We start from the raw sequence: 21,223 nt of genomic DNA, 5'->3' as shown, positions 1-21,223 counted from the left end.
AATCTTTGATCATTAGCCCCCAAAACCTAGAGGAATCTCAGAATTATCTGGGGAGATCGTACACTGGTCTGTTCCACAGGGCTGGAATCTCCAGAGGGCAGCCTGGCAATCTACCCCAGCAATTTTAAGGCAGCCAGGCCAGGGATCATCAACAGCCTGGCTTCAGGGAATTATCACATGATCTGCTACCTAAGCTCCTTCTCCAAAACTGGGCCTGCCTTCAGCAAGTTAGAATGGGAGCTTGAGGGGAGTAATTACCAGCAAAGGCGGAAGCCATTATATTGATAATATGTACAAAATGGAGGAAGAGAATCAGTCATATTAACCACGTTTATATTTTGCTAAACAGGATGCTAGCTTCAATTCAATCACCTGAATCTACCAAATTGATACATTTGACCAGCCAATTGTATCCAGTAGGAAAATGAAATTGGCTATTTTTAACTTCTTCATTCCATTAGGCTACTGTAAAAGGCAGAATTTATAGGTACGCATAAAGGCCTTTCGTTTCCTTCCCTAGAAATGAGAATGAACCCTGTCCACGTGTTTCAGTACCAGACCAATGTTGAGCAATATTCAGCTCCATTTTCACCTTATGAAATAAAGGCTTCCAGCCAGGGGAAGCCTCTTTCTTCACCCTTCCTGCCCTTTATAAGTTCATCTAAGGAAGGCTGACCCAGTGGAGGGTGCTCTGAGTTCAAGTTCCTGCTCACCAACTCCATGACCTTGGGCATCATACTTACCAGTGGGGGGCGAGCATCTGTAAAATGGGCATCAAAGGTCCTATCCAAAGTGAGATGTTAGGCCCCTCATCTCTCAAGGTCTCTTTCATCAGCTTCATCTCAATTCAGCCAGTCCCCTACCCTGTCATCCCCCAATTAAAAAGTATTTGATGCAAATGAGAACTCTTGCAGTTCAAACCTGATTATTTTCATACACTAGTAAATTTCTATTTCAATAATAGACAATTATAATGGAATTAGCCATATTACTATGATAAATTAAGACTATGTTTATCTGAACCATGACAAATGTTACTTGTTGAGGAAATAATGTCAAGCATAGCTCAGATGACCTTTTTGGAGGGTACAGAAGAAGGGGTCCAGGCATTAGCTGAGTAAATGCACCATATACTCCAAGGACCCTTCCAACCACAGAGTCTATGAAGTTACTATTAATCCTAAATAGTATTCATTCTTACACATATTATTAGTATCAGTCTACCTTTACTCAAAGACTTGAAAATTACATTCTGGTAAATCAAGTCATATTTCATGTTAAATTACTGTGATTCTGGGCTTCTCTGGTGGCGCAGTGGTTGAGAGTCTGCCTGCCGATGCAGGGTACACGGGTTCGTGCCCCGGTCCGGGAAGATCCCACATGCCGCGGAGCGGCTGGGCCCGTGAGCCATGGCTGCTGAGCCTGCACGTCCAGAGCCTGTGCTCCGCAACGGGAGAGGCCACAACAGTGAGAGGCCCACGTATCACAAAAAAAAAAAAATTACTGTGATTCTGCTACTCTAATGGAACATATACTCAATCACTTTGAGAAGCAAGGAACATTTATTGGTGTAAATAACCCCCTCATTTACCCGTTTTGAAAACTAGATTTCTTTTGGAGCCATTTGATTCTTTTTTAAGTAGCACACCCTTGAATAGAGATTTTACACATGTACATGAGCATAAAATTATGTATTATGGAAGTTGATGAAACAAACTTTTTTGGAGTACTGTGTGACTCAACCCATGAAATTTACTTAATAATCATAAATAAAACAATAGATTCTCTTCCCATCCTCAAAGCATCATTTCCAAGATGTTATTGCCTTTGACCTATCATACAAAGTTTAGGGTCAAAACAACATTATTATTATTGCCAAAGCCCTGGATCTGCGATATCATATAATTCTGCCTGAATGGTAGTCAGCTGTCAAAGAGAGTCACTATAAGCCATAAGGTCACTAAGAAGGTGCAGAATGTCCTTAATACTAACAGCAACATAATTACCCTCAGAGTTCACAAAGAACAGAGCCATCCATGTCCAGATATTATGCATAGTTGGGGACCCCTTGCTTCTGTTTGCCCCTTCAGGTCCCACTCTCTACTCTTCTCACTACTCTGGGTAACCTGTGTGAACTGAATCAGTGGGCTCCCTTGCTCTCAGGCATTCAGGTGGGTTCAGGTATTGGGCGTATCAGCAAAGGGAAGGAAGAGAACGAGATAAAGATATTTATTTTATTGACTGCCTCCCGGCATGGTGGCTTTGTGCTGGCTGCTTGCTTCAGCTGAAGGCCCCAGTACTTGTCAAGCAGCCCTCTCCTTATAACACACATTCTGTCTCTCTCTGAGTTCCAGTAACTACTTATTCCCCTGCTCCATCAGGCCTAGTGGTGTAATACCTCTGTGCTGGGATTAATCCAGCAGTTATACATTATGCTTAGTTGCTTTTCCCAAACCCTACCCACACATTTGTAAATAGTCCATTTGTTAATCTCTCCTCAATCACCCATCTTGAATATGCCATCTGTTTCCTGCCAAAGTCCTGAATAATTCACTCCTTATATCACAATTTACCTCTTTGATCAATTTATAAGATCTATAGGGTATGTCTTTTGGTAACACTGGGGTCTGTGGTCAGTAGCTCAGGTTCTAGTAATGGATCCAAGTAGGTCAGACTAGGAAAGAGTGAGAGTCAACATCCAGCAAATAGATTGCAAGGTACATCAAAGTCTAGAAGTCAAAAAAAAAAAAAATGGAGCTGGGCTATAAGGGATAACTACCTCGCAGGTGAAGCTGAAGCCATCTCCAAACCAGGATAAAAAGCAAAAAAAACTATTAGAACAAGTGCCAACTGGTGTTCCAGTCTAGGCAGGACATGGCAGGTGATCAGCTTACAGCCAAATGAGAGTCATTAAAGGTGTGTGTGTGTGTGTGTGTGTGTGTGTGTGTGTGTGTGTGTGTGTGTGTGTGTGCGCGTGCGCAGGTTTATGATGACTCAGCTATGGGGAGAACTTCAGTTCAGAGACAAGAAACAATGAAGGAAATAAAACACTGAGGAAAAACACTCTTCTAATATCACTCAGAAAGAGGTACACATGGCAGGGCCTCAGCCACAGAAGAATTGAACTGTCAGGCTCAGAATGAGACCAGATGCAAAAACCAACCAAGCAGATCAATGAGCACATGTCCTTGGACTCCTTTAAACCATCTGCCTGGAGTTAGGAATGGAACTGAAATCTGGGAGGGACTGAGCTGGAAAAGTAAGGAGAGTGGTGGATGGGGGTTAAATAAACCCAGTTGCCAAAATGATAGGGATTCTTGAGTGGGATAACATGAAGGCTATTAAACACCACCCTACTTAATCCTACCTCTGGAACCTCATTTGGGGAAAAATGACCAAAATGTGGGAGTTTAAAAAAGAAAGGTAGTTTTCTGTATGTCTAGCATTCACTGAGAACTTACTATGTGCTAGGAATTGGGCTTTACATATATCTTCTCATTATGTCCACACAACAACCCTACAAGGTAGATACTACATTACCTCATTTTATGGACGACTAAACTGAGGTTTAGAGAGAATCAATCATTTCCCAAGGTCAGATGGGAAATTAGTGGTGAAACTAGGATTCAAACCCATCCTGAGGCTACACTACCAACTACTAAGACACGGTCTCTGTAGCAACATAAAAGAGTCAATTAAGGCTGTACATATCAGTCATCAGTGGTGTGTACACAAGTGGGTGGTGTGTGTATTTATCTAGACAAATAACTGCATAGTTGTAAGCCTCTGGGGAGTTATGTTCTGCTGCAGCGCACTCTCATATGCTATTGTTAGGACAATTTCCTTGTTCTCAGACTGTAATGTTATCTTTCTCCAGGAGAGGTCTGTCTGCCTTCTCACCAGTGAGATCAGCGCTGGGTCTACTGCAATGTGACATTCAAAAGTCCTACTAATTACCTGCCTTGCAATGAAGTTCACCTATTGTACTCCCAGTCAAGATCAAAAGTAGAGGAGAAGGTGGGGGAAAAGGACCTTTGTAATGGCACATTAGGTATTCAACAGCTTTCAAACTGTTTTTTTAGCAGCAGAATCCTTTTGTAAATGCAATCTTACTCAGAAACTCAATAAATAAAGTTCATAAAATCAGAACTTCTCTGGTCTAAATTTTGGGAGCAGCAGCAAAGCACAGCCAGCTCAACTTTCCCCCATTACTCTGAAACTCTAAGTTAAAAAACACTGATCTTCAATGGAACAGGATAAAAAGCCCAGAGATAAACTCACGCACATATGGTCACCTTATCTTTGATAAAAGAGGCAAGAATATACAATGGAGAAAAGACAGTCTCGTCAATAAGTGGTACTGGGAAAACTGAACAGCTACATGTAAAAGAATGAAATTAAAACACTCCCTAACACCATACACAAAAATAAACTCAAAATGGATTAAAGACCTAAATGTAAGGCCAGACACTATAAAAACTCTTAGAGGAAAACATAGGCAGAACACTAGATGACTTAAATCACAGCAAGATCCTTTTTGACCCACCTCCTAGAGAAATGGAAATAAAAACAAAAATAAACAAATGGGACCTAATGAAACTTCAAAGCTTTTGCACAGCAAAGGAAACCATAAACAAGATGAAAAGACAACCCTCAGAATGGGAGAAAATATTTGCAAATGAAGCAACTGACAAAGGATTAATCTCCAAAATATACAAGCAGCTCATACAGTTCAATATCAAAAACACAAACAACGCAATCCAAAAACGGGCAGAAAACCTAAATAGACATTTCTCCAAAGAAGATATACAGATTGCCAACAAACACATGAAAGGATGCTTAACATCACCAATCACTAGAGAAATGCGAATCAAAACTACAATGAGGTATCACCTCACACCAGTCAGAATGGCCATCATCAAAAAATCTACACACAATAAATGCTGGAGAGGGTGTGGAGAAAAGGGAACCTTCTTGCACTGTTGGTGGGAATGTAAATTGATACAGCCACTATGGAGAACAGTATGGAGGTTCCTTAAAAAACTAAAAATAGAATACCATACAACCCAGCAATCCCACTACTTGGCATATACCCTGAGAAAACCATAATTCAAAAAGAGTCATGTACCACAATGTTCATTGCAGCTCTATTTACAATAGCCAGGACATGGAAGCAACCTAAGTGTCCATCAACAGATGAATGGATAAAGAAGATGTGGCACACATATACAATGGAATATTACTGGGCCATAAAAAGAAATGAAATTGAGTTATTTGTAGTGAGGTGGATGGACCTAGAGTCTGTCATACAGAGTGAAGTAAGTCAGAAAGAGAAAAACAAATACTGTATGCTAACACATATATATGGAATCTAAAAAAAAAAAGAAAATGGTTCTGAAGAACCTAGGGGTAGGTCAGAAATAAAGATGCAGACATAGAGAATGGACTTGAGGACATGGAGAGGGGGAAGGGTAAGCTGGGACAAAGTGAAACAGTGGCATGGACATATATACACTACCAAATGTAAAATAGACAGCTAGTGGGAAGCAGCCGCATAGCACAGGGAGATCAGCTCAGTGCTTTGTGTCCACCTAGAGGGGTGTGATAGGGAGGGTGGGAAGGAGACGCAGGAGGGAGGAGATATGGGGATATATGTATATGTATAGCTGATTCACTTTGTTATGCAGCAGAAACAAGCACATCATTGTAAAGCAATCACATTCCAATAAAGATGTTAAAATATTTAAAAAAAAAACAACACTGATCTTTTGCAGTTTCTTATAAAGCTCAATATAATCTTACTATATGATCCAGCAGTTACACTCTTAGATATTTACCTAAATAAGTTGAGAACTTATGTTTACACAGAAACCCGCATGCAAATGTTAGGAGTAGCTTTATTCGTAACTGCCAACAACGGAAGCAATCAAGATGTCCTCCAGGAGGTGAATGGGTAAACAAACCTTGGTACCTCCATACAAGGGAATATTATTCAGTGATAAAAAGAAATGGGCTATTAAGCCATGAAAAGACATGGAGGAACCTTAAATGCATATTAATAAGTGGATCCTTCCCCAGGGAAATATCTAGGTTCCCCATCCTCTAATCAATGATCACCCATCCAGTCATGACCTTAAGCAGTATATTATGGGGAAACATAACATACCATCACAGTTCATCACGATATATTTTTCAGAATAATGCTTAAACTAGTTCACTTAAAAACAAAAACAAAAAACTTCCATTTCAACTGACTCTTTTATTGGGGGAAAAAAACAGTTTGATGTAATGCAAAGAGTTTGTGCTTTGGAGGCAAAAAGACTGAATCTCAACTCTGACATTAGCTTTTGGTTATAACCACAGTACTTGACCTGAGCTTCTGTGTCTCACTGAGAAATGATAAAATATAATCTATATAAGAATACAAAATATATAATGATATATAGACACACAAAATAATTTTCTAATGTATATAATGTTTTCAAGAAAATAAACACTGGAAGAAGTGTTAAGCTGTTCCTCTTTTGTTTTCAGTGATGTTCACTGAGCACATTATAAGTAAATCACATGTGCCAGAGATTGCAATGGTAGAAGTGGGAAAGTGAAGACAAGCAGGTAAATGGATGAGTCAGTTTATAATCTATCAACCCATGTAGTTTCCCATTTTTTTTAAATAGTACTAACATTAGATAATTCGGTGATGTAGGTGTAGGCTCCTACATTTTTAAACTCAAAAGCCTGCCTATGCCTGATGTTTCTGAAAATGCCTCTGCTCCTGCATCTTCAAGGTGTTTTCAAGATGTTTTCTGTTTAGAATTCATTGATAAACAAAGAACTTCACAGCAGAACTGGATCAATACCCTGTGTCTCTCTCTAAAAGACCGAATAGGTAATCCTCCATTGTTCAGAGCAATGATTGCATTTAACCCTTCAGTCTTGTCCTGGACACCACCAAAACTGCCCTGGGTAATTCACCTGCAAAGGATGTTACACAACTGAGTGAAAGATGATTCTAACAAAAAAAGCTGGGCTTCCCTGGTGGCGCAGTGTTTGAGAGTCCGCCTGCTGATGCAGGGGACGCGGGTTCATGCCCCAGTCTGGGAGAATCCCACATGCCACGGAGCGGCTGCGCCCGTGAGCCATGGCCGCTGAGCCTGCGTGTCCGGAGCCTGTGCTCCGCAACGGGAGAGGCCACAACAGTGAGAGGCCCGCGTACCGCAAAAAAAAAAAAAAAAAAAGAAATGCTGAGATTTCTCTTTCCTAAAAGATTTGCAAAGCACGCTACCATTTTTTTCTTTCCCAGGAAGTGTACAAATTGTTCTAAAATATAATCACCAGGCAGGCTCCCATGAACACAGAAAACATAATGCATCCTTTTAAAAGTAGCACCAACAGGGGAATTCCCTGGCAGTCCAATGGTTAGGACTCAGCGCTTTCACTGCCGAGGGACTGGGTTCAATCCCTGGTCTGAGGAACTAAGATCTCATAAGCCATGCGGTGCAACTAAAAAAATAAAATAAAAATAAAAGTAGCACCAACAGACTTCCTGTCCCATGGAAGGTCGATGAGACATCAGTGGGGTGAGGCATTCACTTGTACTTATCTATTTCTGAAGATTATCACAGAGCACTGAAAACAAGATAAAGTTATTACTCAACCAAAAAGATATATGACAACTCATAAGATTTTATTGTAGCATAGAAAAATGCACTCAGCTTGAAAATAAAAACTCCATGTGGGTGTATGTCCTGTATTTTTGAGCTATGAGATAAATCTATAAAATAATGAGATCAAGTTTTGAAAAATATGGCAGGACTTAAACATTCTCAACAAAAGGTTTCTCCCTCAAAGCAGAATCCTAGAAAGATATGTAATTCCCATGATACTGCTTTTATCAAAACATTTTTGTAGCTCCTTTCGAGGAGCTGCATTCTGAACTCAGGTATATCCTTCTGATATAATACAACGTTACTGGTTGCACATGTTGGTCCCTTGAGTGATGGATTTTATTGTTGCAAAGAATCCAAAGTCATTTGAAGCCTTGTTTGATTAGCAATGTAGGTTATCAATGGAGATTAAGCATTATGGATCAAAAACAAAGTTTGAAAATGAAATAAAAAACTGGCCAACAAGACAGCTCTAAAACAGAAGATTTAAAAGTGGACTGAGCAATGACATCACTAAACTAGGAATATAGGATTTCAAAGTGACTGTTTTGAAAGGAGAAACCCTCACTTGATGTATGCTACAGCGTCTGTTTGAGAGAAAGTCTCATCACTTTTGAGAAGCAATTCTTAAATGCTTGGCCTCAGGACTCCTCTACACTTTTAAAATTATGTAGGACTACAAAGAACTTTTGTTTACATGAGTTATAACTATTGATATTTACCGTATTAGAAATTTAAACTGAGAAATGTGTAAAAATGTCTGTTGATTCATTTTAAAATAATAATAACCCCACTACACGTTAATATAAATAACATATTTTTATGTAAATGACTACATTTTGCAGAACAAAACAAAATTTACCTAGAATATGACATTGTTTTACATCTTTGCACATCCGTTTAATTTCTGACTTAAAACTGCCAGATTCTCACACCTGCTCCTGTTTTGTGTGTTCTGTAAAACACTGTACACTATGAAAAATGAGAGTGAGAAAGACAGATAATATTTTAATGCTATAAAGAAAACAGTCTGATTTTACAGAATCCCTTAATCTCAGCACCCCCAGGTTTCCTCAGACCACACTGGGAAAACCACTGCTTTAGAGCAGCACCTAGAGTCTGACAATAAACACAACTGTGTGTGTGAGTGAATGTGAGTATGTGTGCAGATGTCTGTGTGAGCAAGTGTGTGTGTGTGTGTGTGTGTGTGTGTGTGTGTGTGTGTGTGTGTTTGAAAACTGAGAGCTAAAGCAAATACACAATGGGAATTCAGAAGCTCCTTAACATTGCTCTAAGGAAAGTAGATTCGTAAGCCTTCCTGTTTCTAACCTCACTTTTAGTGAGGTTGATCTCATTATTTTATAGATTTATCTCATAGCTCAAAAATACAGGACACACAGATTCGTAAGCCTATTACGGCGCACATACAGGACATACAGATTCGTAAGCCTTCCTGTTTCTAACCTCACTTTTTACCCTAATAGAGTGTTGTGTTAATTTGCCCCAGCAGTTCAGCTAAAACACCATTATTTCCTGTACTATTTAGCTGCACTGTCTGTGCCCTGAGTGTCCTTGCCTGCCAGTTAAGTAGTCGTTTTAGTCTGCAGCAAGCAAAGTAAGTCAGAGGAGCAACCTAGACCCTCAACCACAGGCCTGTTGCTTAAGGAAACCATTTAAAATGGCTGGGGTGAGGACTTCTTTCATTTTAATTTTTCCTGATAACTCAATAACAATTTACATTGTTTATTCTAAACACACAGACTGTTCTCATCCCAAAGTGACCCCTGATATTACTCAGTTAACAGATCAGCCATGGAAGACCCGAGCCATCCACCCACAAAACACAGGGAAAGCATGGCGGGGAGGTGGCATAGGCATTCAGCTTCCAGAACTCCAAAAGCTGCAGGCACGCTCTCTCAGATAGTCAAGAAGGCATTTGCTGAGGTCTGATGGTGAAGGTTTTGAAAATGAATATGTCTTGGACTGAACATTTGGGGAGAATATGATAGATTACAAAAAACTTTCATTGTCGGCGCACATAAATTGAGCTCTCCAGGTGTTCTGGGTATTGCTTTCTTAGTAGAAAGATCACTCAGTTGTGGAATCCAGATATCTGGGATCTGGTCCCTGGGCTGTATCTAACTAGCTGTGTGTCCCTGGATGAATCACCTAACTTCTCTAACCCCAAGTTTCCAAATGGTAAAAATGGGGACACTAAAACAAGTGAACTCTAATGACCTTTTTGTTCTAACATTCTGTAATCCTAAAGCCTGGTGGCAACCTACAACTACAGAGCAGAAAAAAAGACACTTTTAGCTATGTGAGGAAGGAAGATTGTGGGCACATTTCTCTTATAACTGGGCATAAGGTCCAGGGCTCTTTCAAACGGTGTGAGTGCCCAGCAGTGGAATGGAGGCGCTGACAGACGACGCAGACGCCATCTAGAAATGCTTCCAGAGCCCCAGGAGCCGCGGGCCATGAGCATTCCCCACCTCCACCAAGTATGGCTGCTTTCCAGGAACTCTGCCCTTTGCTGCTCAGGATCTCATTATTCCCAGTGCTCCAGATGGAACACACAAAGCCCTGTGACGCTGAGCATATGGCCTGGCTCAAGATGTGCTCTCCTGTGCAGAGAAATAGGACAGGTCACAGAGACAAAAATACCTGGTTGTAACCAGAATTCTCAATGGAATTATCCTTATCCTTGGAATCTGTGACCACAGCTAATGTTAAGCCTTCAGCTAAACATGAAAATGGTAGCAGCCTAGACTGTATTCCCCTGAATGACACTTTCCCCCACCCCTCTCTCAGCTCTGCCACATGCTCGCGTGAAATATCAAGTTGCTTGCAGCTCATATTGAATAATGAATATGACCACCTCAACCTATCACCAAGCCTTCAGCAGTCCACCTGGGGAACTGGGAGAGATGTTAGAGGTTTGCAGGCCAAGCACAAAATTGAAGACAAGCTTGAATTAATAATTTGCTTATTTCTATACATGTGCTTCAAAATAAAGTGCAAATTGAATAAGGTAATAACAGAGCTTGAGAGGGAAAAAAAAAAAAGCTTTCCTTTTGCAAACTGCTGACACTTCAATTTCATTATCTCTCACCACCCTGAATGTGATTTGCAAATGTGCTCTCCCTATGTCGTCACGTGGAAATGTCTTCAGGAAGAGCCAAAAACGAATGGAAAACAATTCCATGGGGACACAGAAAAAAAAGAAATTAAATGTCTCATTTTAAGCTGATTCTTTTAGAGCACTGTTTCTTAAAACTGGGCTCTGTGGACTTTTGCATCTGAATCACCTGAGTGTTCCTTGGAAATCTCAGGGAAGTTTCTCATATTGTCTATATCAGGTTACTTCAGCTTTGTCCTACACTGACACAAAAATCTCTGTGCTGTTCTTGCCAATCACAGCTGCATACATACCTCAGGAGCAATGTTTTTTGAACTATCATTTTCAAGCACAGTTGCCCCTGCATGTTGGTGCCTTAAAATGTAGACCCATTCTCCCTGTGTTTTTAATCAGTGTCTCCCTTAAATCATAATCAGGCACTTGTAGAGAATTAAAGCTTGTTTGAATCCAGTCCCAGCATCTTACCCTATCTAATTCAATTTTTTCTGTGGTCTGAGGACATTAGGGATGAAATAGGTAAAAAGAGGTAAGGAGATAGGTAAGTACACACACACACACACACACACACACACACACACACACACACACTCTCTCACACATCCAGAAACAAAGTTAGATGCAAAATATTGGAAAAAACACATCCCAAACAAACCTCAAAGAAAGAACAAGCTGAAGACTTCCCCTATTTCCCTGCTCCCATGGAATAGAGGATTCTGAGGAATCCTGTCTCCTTAGCAAAAGTAATTCCTCTCTTCCTTCCCTCCCCTCCAAATCCCCTCACCTTCTCACTCTTACTATGTCAGTCCTCTGCAAGCCTTTCGGATTCCTTAAGATTGGGTTAGGTTTCCTTCACACGTGTTCCCACTCTGGATTACAACTGCCTAATAATTTGTCCATAATTTCACTAAAATATAAACTGTAACATAAGGACTCCAACTTGTTGGGTTTTGCATCCCCAGTACTCTGTTCACTGGCTGGCATACAGTAGGAACAAAGGTTGGTTAAATGAATGAGTAAATAAACCAGCACACTTAGACCAGTCTGACTTGTTATTCAGAGGAAGGAAGGTAAGGCAAGAACAGAAAATGAAGTTTATGGATCTAGAGGTTAGTGATGGGATACTATGTCTCCAATGATGAGGCAAGAATGGGTCCCAAGTTTCCAGTTTGGATAACAGGATGAATACCAGTGTCATTAACTAAGATAATGAATACTGGAGAAAAAGCAGATTTTTGAAAGGAACGAGTAAGAGTTCAGCTTTGTACATGGGGAGTTTGAGGTTACTGGTTTGCATCCAAACTTGGTAGGTGACTTATGAAAATTGATATCAATAAATTCCTATTTGGTCATGGGTATTAATATCATATCCAGCCAGAGCAAACGGAAAATCACTATTGTCCATTTTAATTATCTTTATCCTCCAAGACATAAAGGGTTGGTTGGACAGTTCAGGCCAACAATCATTTTTCCTCTAGAAGCAGGTTAGGAACCTCTTGGTGATCACAATCCATGAAAACCCAAACAAAAAGATGTCCCTGTGGACGTTCATCTTGCATTGCCTTTTGTCTTCCATTAAGAGGCCCAGGTAAGGACAAAGATGAGGAAGACAACCTAGCAAGGTCAATGATGACCACCTTCTCCCTTTGCAGAGAAGACCCTATACCTAAATATTAGAAATTGACAGAGATGAGACTGTGTAACATAATCCTGGAGAGATTTCAAGAAGGAGAAGAGGAAAAAAACAACACAAAATGCCATATGGATACATTACAAGCTATTGGTCAGAAGTGAAGAGAAAGAAACAAAAACACCTCCACTTGGAGGTTTCAAGGGCATTAAAATTATTTTCATGGTATATCGGCCAGACAAGAAGAACCACTATAATAAAGAAAGTGCTTTCGTAGAAGGAGTAGGCCTTACACAATTGTGGGAGCTGATGGAGTAGTCTATCTTGGCCATTGCCTCTGTATCTAGTTCTGAGCCTGAAGTTATCATAGATCAGAAAGGCTGGTGATCAGAAGGCCAGCTGGATGTGGATGAGAGCAAGAACAAATTGCAACTCATGAGGATGAACTGGAATCCACAAGGACAAATTGGAACCCATGTCTGCCTCTCACTACCTCCAATTTCAACTTTGGCCATGGAGCTGTCCCCTCATGGCCCAGGACACGAAGAAGCTGAAGTAGGAGATCTGGCGGGAGCTTGAGGAGCAGTAGATCCAGGTGCTGCCTCACACCATTAAGGTGAGCTAGTGGATCTAAGACAGCATGCATGATCTGCCGCAGCACAGGAAGCCCTGCACCAACCTTCAGTGCATGAAAAGTATGGCTGGTGCTTCACTTCTGCCTTCTAAATCTCCTGCAAAATGTCTTTGGTGGCCTAACCAACCCAGAGTCATACAAGCAAGGGATTTCGGGGAAATACGGTTCAGCTTAGCTAAGTGGACGCAATCCAATGCCACCACATGTGCCCTGTAAAAGCTGGCATGATCTGACCCCTGCCTACTTCTCCATCCTTGTCTGAGTGAATTTCTCCCCTTTTCTATTCTTTAAAGGTCATTCTCCCAGAAAGATTCCCTTGACCAAGATCTTCTGTAAAATACATAGTGCCTTTTTAATTGCTTGTTCAAAGTCTAGCTTTATCATTAGAGTACAAGCTCCAAAGGGGCAGGGACCATATGCACAGTACACACTACTATAGCCTAGCCCTGAGAGCCTGGTGCCTAGCACAGAGAAGGCACTCAATAAAGACCGGATCAGGAACATCAATCGGTATATCAATAGACCTCTTACATAGGATTCCAGTTAAACAACATAGGATTGATACTTATCAAGCTTTATTTTCAAAGAATTTCTGAAGTAGGAAAGACAGCTACTTGAATGAGAATTCATTCCAAAGTCTGACATTCATTTTCATTGTAATTCACCTAAATCTTTAATGCCTTTAAAACTACCCATTGACATTCCTATCTAAGAGATATAGGCCACTAAATTATTATATATTAGCACCAAGGAAGAGAAGAAATTCTCTCTCTTGGAGATTTATTAAAAACAGTACACAGCTAACATTCCTACATTATATTAGAACCACCTGCCCAAAAGCAGGAAGATGGCTTCTATGACCCTTTAGGGAAATTCCCGTTCAATGAGCCTATCAAAGTTATTTTACTAGCACAGCCGTGTAAGATTAATCATCTTTGTGAATTGTTAATTGCTGTGGTTGGACAACCCCCAGAGAGTAATCATACACTGTGGCAGAACTCACACTCCTTTTTCATTCTTCCATAATGAAGGAGAAAGCAGGAAGTAGCAGTAGTTCACTACCATTTACTCATTAATTCATTCAAGAAATAACTATGGATGTTTCCTGCACAGTAAGTGCTACAGATACAAAGACAGCTAAAGGAACTCAGAGTCTAGTGGGGAGAAAGGCACGTGAACAGACATGGTTGGTACTTCTTTAGAAGTATTTAAAGACAAGCAGATGCTTTAAAAAATAAATAAATAAGTGACCAAAATATCATAGAAAGTGCTCAGTAAGTATTAGCTAAACTAAACTAAACTAAACTAAACAGTCAGATACTGATGTAAGCACATTACATGAATTAACACATAAGTTCCCCATAACAACTCTGTGAGATGGATATGTTTATCGTTTCCCATTTCCATAGATGAGAAAACTAAGCCACAGAGAAGCCAAGTAACTTGCTTAAGGCCACACAGCAGGTCTCCAGAGCCCACTGCTTTACCACAGTGCTACCCTGCCTCAGTCTATCTCCCCACTCCCTTCCGTGATCCCTCCATGACTATTAGGCCTAATGATTACAAATTAAGTTATTAGAGGTTCAATAATTAATTTTTAAAACATAATGAACTGTTGGCATTTTAACAAAAATTACATTTAAAATCTATAGAGGGATCAGCTTTGTAAACTCTTCATTTGTGAACGTAAATATCTACATAGTCTCAAAAGATAAATACAAATTATTGCCCAGAAGCAATGCCTGCCATTGAACATGTCTCATCCTTGTCTGCATCTGTGCTTCCCTCTTTACCTAGGCCTGAACAATGAAGGAATTTTCCACTACCCAGCATACAAGTCACTACATTTTGCAGGAGAAAAGGGACAAAGGAATACCCAACAACTACACAATAAAATAGTTTTACTCTTCTCCCTCAATCCTGGGATTTCCTCAGTAGGTTCTGCTGAGAAACAAACCGGTCTCAGCTCAGTCCTAGATGGAAGAGGGAATACAGCATATACAGAAAATGTGATTCTTTTCATTCTATCAGGAGAGGTGAATAGGCTTACAAATAATTTCTTGTTCTATTTCACATTGAAATGGACAGGATTGGCACCTAGAAGAACCCTCTTAAGATGGTTCCATTGCAGTATCTAATGTATTCCCTCACCTACCCAGCTCCAGTTGGTCCACACTGGATGCTACTGAAGCTCACTGAGGCAGCAGGAGAGGCTTCTCAGAAGATGCTGGGTTTGAAGAATATGACATGGTGAATCTGTTGGAGAATTCAAGTAGTTCCCTATGACTGGAGGTTAGAGTAGTGGGTAAAACAGATAGTGAGGGTGAAGTGGGGCAGTCCTAGAGATGAGCCTAAAGACATAATCAGGTGCTGGATCACTAAGGGTGCATAGACTTGACTCAGAGGGCTATGGAGAACTGCTGGAGAATCTGAACCAAGGGAGATCACTCCCAACAGTGGCGGTTTAAAGACAGATGAGAAGTCCTTTCCCTAGAACTTGTGTGGTGATCTAGCATCGAGGTAATAGCCCTGCCTACTTAGTTGAGGTTCACCATGGCACCTAATAATAAAAGATCAAAATAAAAGATAAGAAAGATCTCTTTGGTTTTCCCTTCTCCTTAGCTGTGGTCATGGAATATACATGAACCTAAGTCAGGTTCAAATGTTGACAGCAAAACTCAGTGAGATTCACAACTTCCCAAGAGACTGTCTGGGGAAAGATGGATGAGAAGTTGAGATCTAGCCATGAGAAATGAAGAGTCTTTCTAAACTTTTTAATAAAGGGATAGATAATAGTCTTGAAAAAGAGTCCAACAAATGATAAGAAAGCATCAGATATGCTTAAACGACCTATATTGGGAACTGACTTTAAAATATGTGTAGGAGGATGCAGAAATTCACCCTCAGGACCATAGTCTGTCCTCTTTGTGGTGGCATGCCCACAGATAGCACGGACAGAGAGGACATGCATCAAGAGCAGCTCATGATCCTTTGTCTCATAACATTTGATCAGAAGAGAAGTTTTTATGATACTTTACAGTACATAGTAGTTAAATTGAACAAATATTATGACCACAATAAAACACATTCTTATCACTGAAACATAAATCAGTAATTGCTACATTGTGAGGGAGTGTCCCTCACAAGTCCAGGGATGCTGCTAGCATCAATTGGAGAAATTTAATGGCAAAGCCACACCGTCAAATATCATTTAAAATCAAAACACCACAAAATTAAAACCTGTTCCCTCCAGGGCTTGAATGCTGCCTTTCAAACCTTTTACAAAAAGCTTTTTGCTCTGCAGTCGATCACTAAAAAGCCACCTACCTAAAGCCTATTAATAAGGACTCCAGTGAAGAGACTTGCCATAAAGTCAGGAATGCTCTGGAGCTCAGTGGAGATTCACTCTTGCCACACACAGCTTGGCAGCAGCAACTGCACTCAACCCCAGCACACATGTTTTCCATTACAAACTGAAGATTTCTATCAGAGTTAAAATTAATTGTTTTATACTGCTGGCGTGGGAGAAACTCTTTGAGGAGGCAAATGTCCCCAGCCCATGTAGTTGGACTTCTCAGGAAGAAGGACGCACCACCCGCTATGTGTCCAGTTCAAGGAGGGGGAGTGTTAAGACCCCGGAAAGGTGAAGTCTGTTTTGCAGCTCTGCTTTGAATTCCTTGAGTTATCACACCTTCCCAAAATTGTGAAATCAAAGTTGCATCTCATAACAACCTAAGGAGTACTTCTTATTTCTAGACACTTCGGAGCATGGTAAGCTCTGGACATTTGAGACGACATTAAATGTCTACATTTTGCTCTTTCCATAGCTTAAGGTAGTCAAAATAAGGTAGGTCTGAAGGCAATTTGAGGAACTTCTAAGGAAAATGAGCTCAGAGAGTGTTGCTCTTTCTTGATTTAATTTTCTTGATTCATATAAGCTTATGAATTTACAGGGTTACTATCTCCCTTTAAAAAAAAAAGATCTCATTTTTATGGAATGATCCAAGACAAGAGTAATTTTGGAGAAGAATTTTTTTTTAATTTAAAGTAACAAATTCCCCCAAAACATCGAAAGTGGTAGCTCACATCATAATTTTTCTTTTTTTTTTAAGCCAGCAAATACTGAACACTTAGTATGTGCCAGCCATTGTGCCAAGAGACCACTCACTCAATCCTTAGCATCATAAGGTACGTGTTCTTATCCTCCATTTTACAAGTGAAGAAATTAAGACTCAGGCAGTTTAAGTTGCTTGATGTGACACAGCTAATAAGGAAGGGTAGTAGGATTTGAACTCAACACTGTATGAGGGCTTATTGCTATAAAATGGTGCCACCCCCTCAGAAATAACAACTGGTGTGAGGCCTCCATTTTCCCTCTACTGATGCATCAGGGGACAAAAGTCACCTCATTAAACATATCAACATTCATAACCATCATGCCTCTACTTTTTTACCAATCACTTCAATTATGTAAGGCATGTATTTCTAGGGAAGAAGTGACTTTATTGCTTTGGCAATAAATATGTATAAATAAATATGTATGCAAATGAGATCACTTTGCCTTTCATTGTACCTCCTAAAATGTGACATACAGATCACATCTGTGTACTCCAGACAACCAATGTATTTTCCAGTACAGTAGATAACCACTGTATTTATCACATACCCCAACAAGGGCACTGACAACTTTCTTACTTAAGCTTTTATAAGTGTGTCTTTTTTCACAAGAGGAAACAAGGCATGTTTTCTAACACACATAACAGAAATGTGAATCAATTTTCAAGTTTAAAGTTTGCCGTGTGTGTTGAGATGTTCTCCTGAGATTGCTAACAATTCACCTTCAACACAATTGCAAAGAAAAGAGGACTTATTCAGTGCTCATTTTTTGGTGCTACCCAACTGCAATAGTTTCCCACCCAACACAGAGTTAACAATATATAATATATTTTCATTGCCCCAATTAATGCAGCAAAAAAGCTAAAAAACTCTTAGGGCAACCTGCAAGAGGAACTCAAATCAACCTTGTAAAGAATGCCTGTCTCTGGTTCCATACTAATTGCCGTGTAAATTAACAAAAAGCGCAGCCCCACCAGCAAGGAAAATGAAGGTTTCTTCACAGACCATCAGCAATGTCGCCCCAGAAGCCTAAGTAGCATCATGCCTGTTTCTTTAGACAATAAAATGCCAAAGTTTTTCTTTTGCTGTCAGCAAATGATGAATACATGTGGTACTGATTATTTAATACCACTAGACCACCAGGGAAGAAGATTTAGGTGAACTGCAGCAGAACTATGCCATTTATTTTTATTACCATGCATTAAAAATTACATTTACAGATAATTGTTTTTCTCCTTCCAATAAAGCAAGATAAAAAAAATCCAGAAGAATATTTAATAATACTGGACCACCAGGGAGGAATTTTTAAAGTTGATTTTTTTATTGAAAAATTAGATTTGGTTTTTTAAAATTTCCGATTATTTTTAAGTGCAATTTGTGAAGAAATTATTTTAAACCAGGGCAGTATGAATTTTCTACTGGGGGAGTGTCTCACAGATTAAGTTACTCCTTTACAGGGGTAACTACCTAATCAAATCACACCCCCAGAACCATCAGATTTAAAATACCTGTGTAACTGACTGTGCGTTTTACAGTTCTGTTCCACAGCACATTCTCATGGTTTCTATCAGAGTCGGTGTTTCTAAAATCCCCAGATAAAATAAACTCTTGATTTTTTTCCAATGGCGTTGTACTAAACTGTACTAAAATTCTTCTATTTACCAGTTTCTTTTAAAAAGGAGAATGAAAAGTAAAAGGAGGAGTAGCCACAGCAAACTGAGAAAAGGACAAAAAAAAGAGAACAAATCAAAAGGAAATTAAATTAGGCTTCACTCAGTAGTTGAAATAATACTCTCTCTAAACTTCAGTTGGCATATTTACAATTAGGAAAGGAATTAATTGTCTCTCTCTCCTCCTCCTCCTGTCCCTCTACTTCCCTCCCTCCTTCCCTCCCCTCTCTCCCTCCCCCCTCCTTTCCCCACCCTCTCTTCCTCTCCCTTTCTCCAGAGTGCTAAGCCCTTCAATTAAAGGGAACTTTAGAGCTCTTCTAAGCTTATCCTCCAGCAATATCATCTATATCAGAATGCCCTTCTCTGCATCCCTCACAGATGCCTGCCTACCATGCCAAAGCATTAGCTGATTTGCCCAAAAGGCAGGTCACTCTCTATCAGTGGACACCCCCTGAGGTGAGAGAAGTTCCTTGTCTCCCTGTTACTCTCACTTTGGGTCCTACTGCTACTCTTTGAAGCAATGAAAAGGAAGAAGAGTAGTTCTCAAGGCAACATCACAAATCTATCAGCCAACCCAAACTGCCCCTGCAGAATATGTTCTTCTGTTTTTTTACTAATTTCATGTAACAAAAGCAGTCCCTGTGTTCTGGGCTAAAATCAGTCAGGGAGGTAGAAGGACACACATATACACCTCAGCTAGCCTTTTCCAAAAGGAAAGCTCCTTCCCACTGGTTCTCAGGATAAAAGAAGAAACCAGGGCCAGACCCAGGCAAAATTATGAAATCATTCCAAGTTCTCTGGCTCTTCCCACTTCTTTTCCAGTTTGTAGATTAAGGTGTTCATTCCATCACAATATTGTTTGCTAAAATAGCCTAATTATATTAAATAAGTTCATCAAAGATTAGTTCAAATTACTCCATTTTTTGTGTTTATACCTCTAATTACACAGAGCCCGTCCCCATTATGATTTTCAGGATGGACCTCCTCTATGGCTCATGTTTGTTATAGAACTACCAACATGCCCACATGTAAACCTGAAAACCATTTTCAATGCCAAAAGCTGTGTTTGTCTTGAGAGGCCAAGAATGTTTACCTACGATGCAGGACAAACCTGGATCACGCAGTGACTCCCTGTGGTAACCATACGGTCTTGGTACAGGTTCCTTTGATCTTCGGGCCAGCTTTGCTATAACGCAAAGCTAGCTTTCAGTGCTCAGTTCTTTCTAGACTAAGAAAAGCGCAGGCAGACTGGAGACGGATCTGGTCATGGCTGATCAGAATTGAACTTGTTCTCACAGAGTGCAGGCCCCAGTTGGTGGGAGTCATATGTGACCATGGACAGGCTCCCGGAAGACTTCTGGGCATGGCCCCTCACACTGGACCCTGACAACAGGGTCTCTGACTGACTTCTTCTGACTTCAAAGTATTTAATCTTCCCTCTGCTATAAAGCCAAAAGTAATCTACCTCTTTATTACTTCTCCCTTTCAAGGAAATCACTTGCCCTTCTACCCCACTGAGCTATTATTCCGGAACATACGCCTTTAGATGTCATTTCTCTGGTTCCCATGTGCAGAGGCCCAGGAGCTCTGTGGGCCTCAAAGCAAAGGATCAGAGAAGGAGAAGAGGGATCAAATGCAAGCCTTATCCAGCTTAACACACTTCTGTGGCTCCCTACTGCCCACTGGGACCATGGCCATCTCCTTTCATTGGTCTACAAGGCTAGCCTATTTGGCCCTTGCCCTCTCCTGCCTCAGTGTCTCACACAATGAATTCCTCAAAGACTTGGACTTCCAGGGACTTAGTGACCTCTGAACTTTTACATGTGCACCTTCCTTGCCAGAGCTCTACTAAGAATGTCTCCCCATCTTAATCAGCAAGAGTAATGTAAGAACCTTGACAAAGGTAGAGCTCTAATAAGGAACTGGGTCTCTGTTGGAGGGAAGAGTTTATGTCTAGAACAAATGTTCCCAAATTTTCGTGTTTGTGAGATTTTATTACCAAAAAAAAAAAGAAGAAGAAGAAGAAGACAAGACAACCAAGACAGCATGAGGGTTTCAGACTGTCGCTGTCATGCACGTTCAGAAGACAGGGAAGTCCCTGTGGCTGCTCAAGGACAGTGTTTTGTCTTCTTGGCCACCTTCCTACAGCCATGTGGACCTCAGGAGATGAAGGTGGTTTGCAGAGAACAGGTATTCTAGAGACCAGAGGAACGTGCTGGTGGTCACGTATCACTTATTGCTGCTTATTTCCTGGGGTGGGGGTGGGGTGATTCTGAACTAATGAGTCACCTCCCCAGCAGTTTGGTGGGCAGGGGGGTGCGGGGGAGGGGTTATCCAAAGACGGTATCCCATCAGTTGACAAAGGTATCC

General features: G+C 40.5%; 1 long non-coding RNA gene across 1 annotated transcript in view; it reads right to left on the bottom strand.

Annotated features, from left to right (window-relative positions):
- Window positions 1-8,529: 8,529 nt before the first annotated feature.
- LOC132521751 (uncharacterized) overlaps window positions 8,530-21,223 on the bottom strand; it is a 62,204-nt gene continuing 49,510 nt past the window's right edge. The window contains exon 3 of the long non-coding RNA XR_009540950.1: window positions 8,530-8,639. This is a non-coding gene — a long non-coding RNA (uncharacterized LOC132521751). The remainder of the gene's footprint in view (window positions 8,640-21,223) is intronic.

The sequence above is a fragment of the Lagenorhynchus albirostris genome, chromosome 6 (assembly GCF_949774975.1).
Source record: "Lagenorhynchus albirostris chromosome 6, mLagAlb1.1, whole genome shotgun sequence".
NCBI lineage: Eukaryota > Metazoa > Chordata > Mammalia > Artiodactyla > Delphinidae > Lagenorhynchus > Lagenorhynchus albirostris.
The sequence above is the reverse complement of the archived record's forward strand: the minus strand, read 5'-3'. Positions and strand labels throughout refer to the sequence as shown.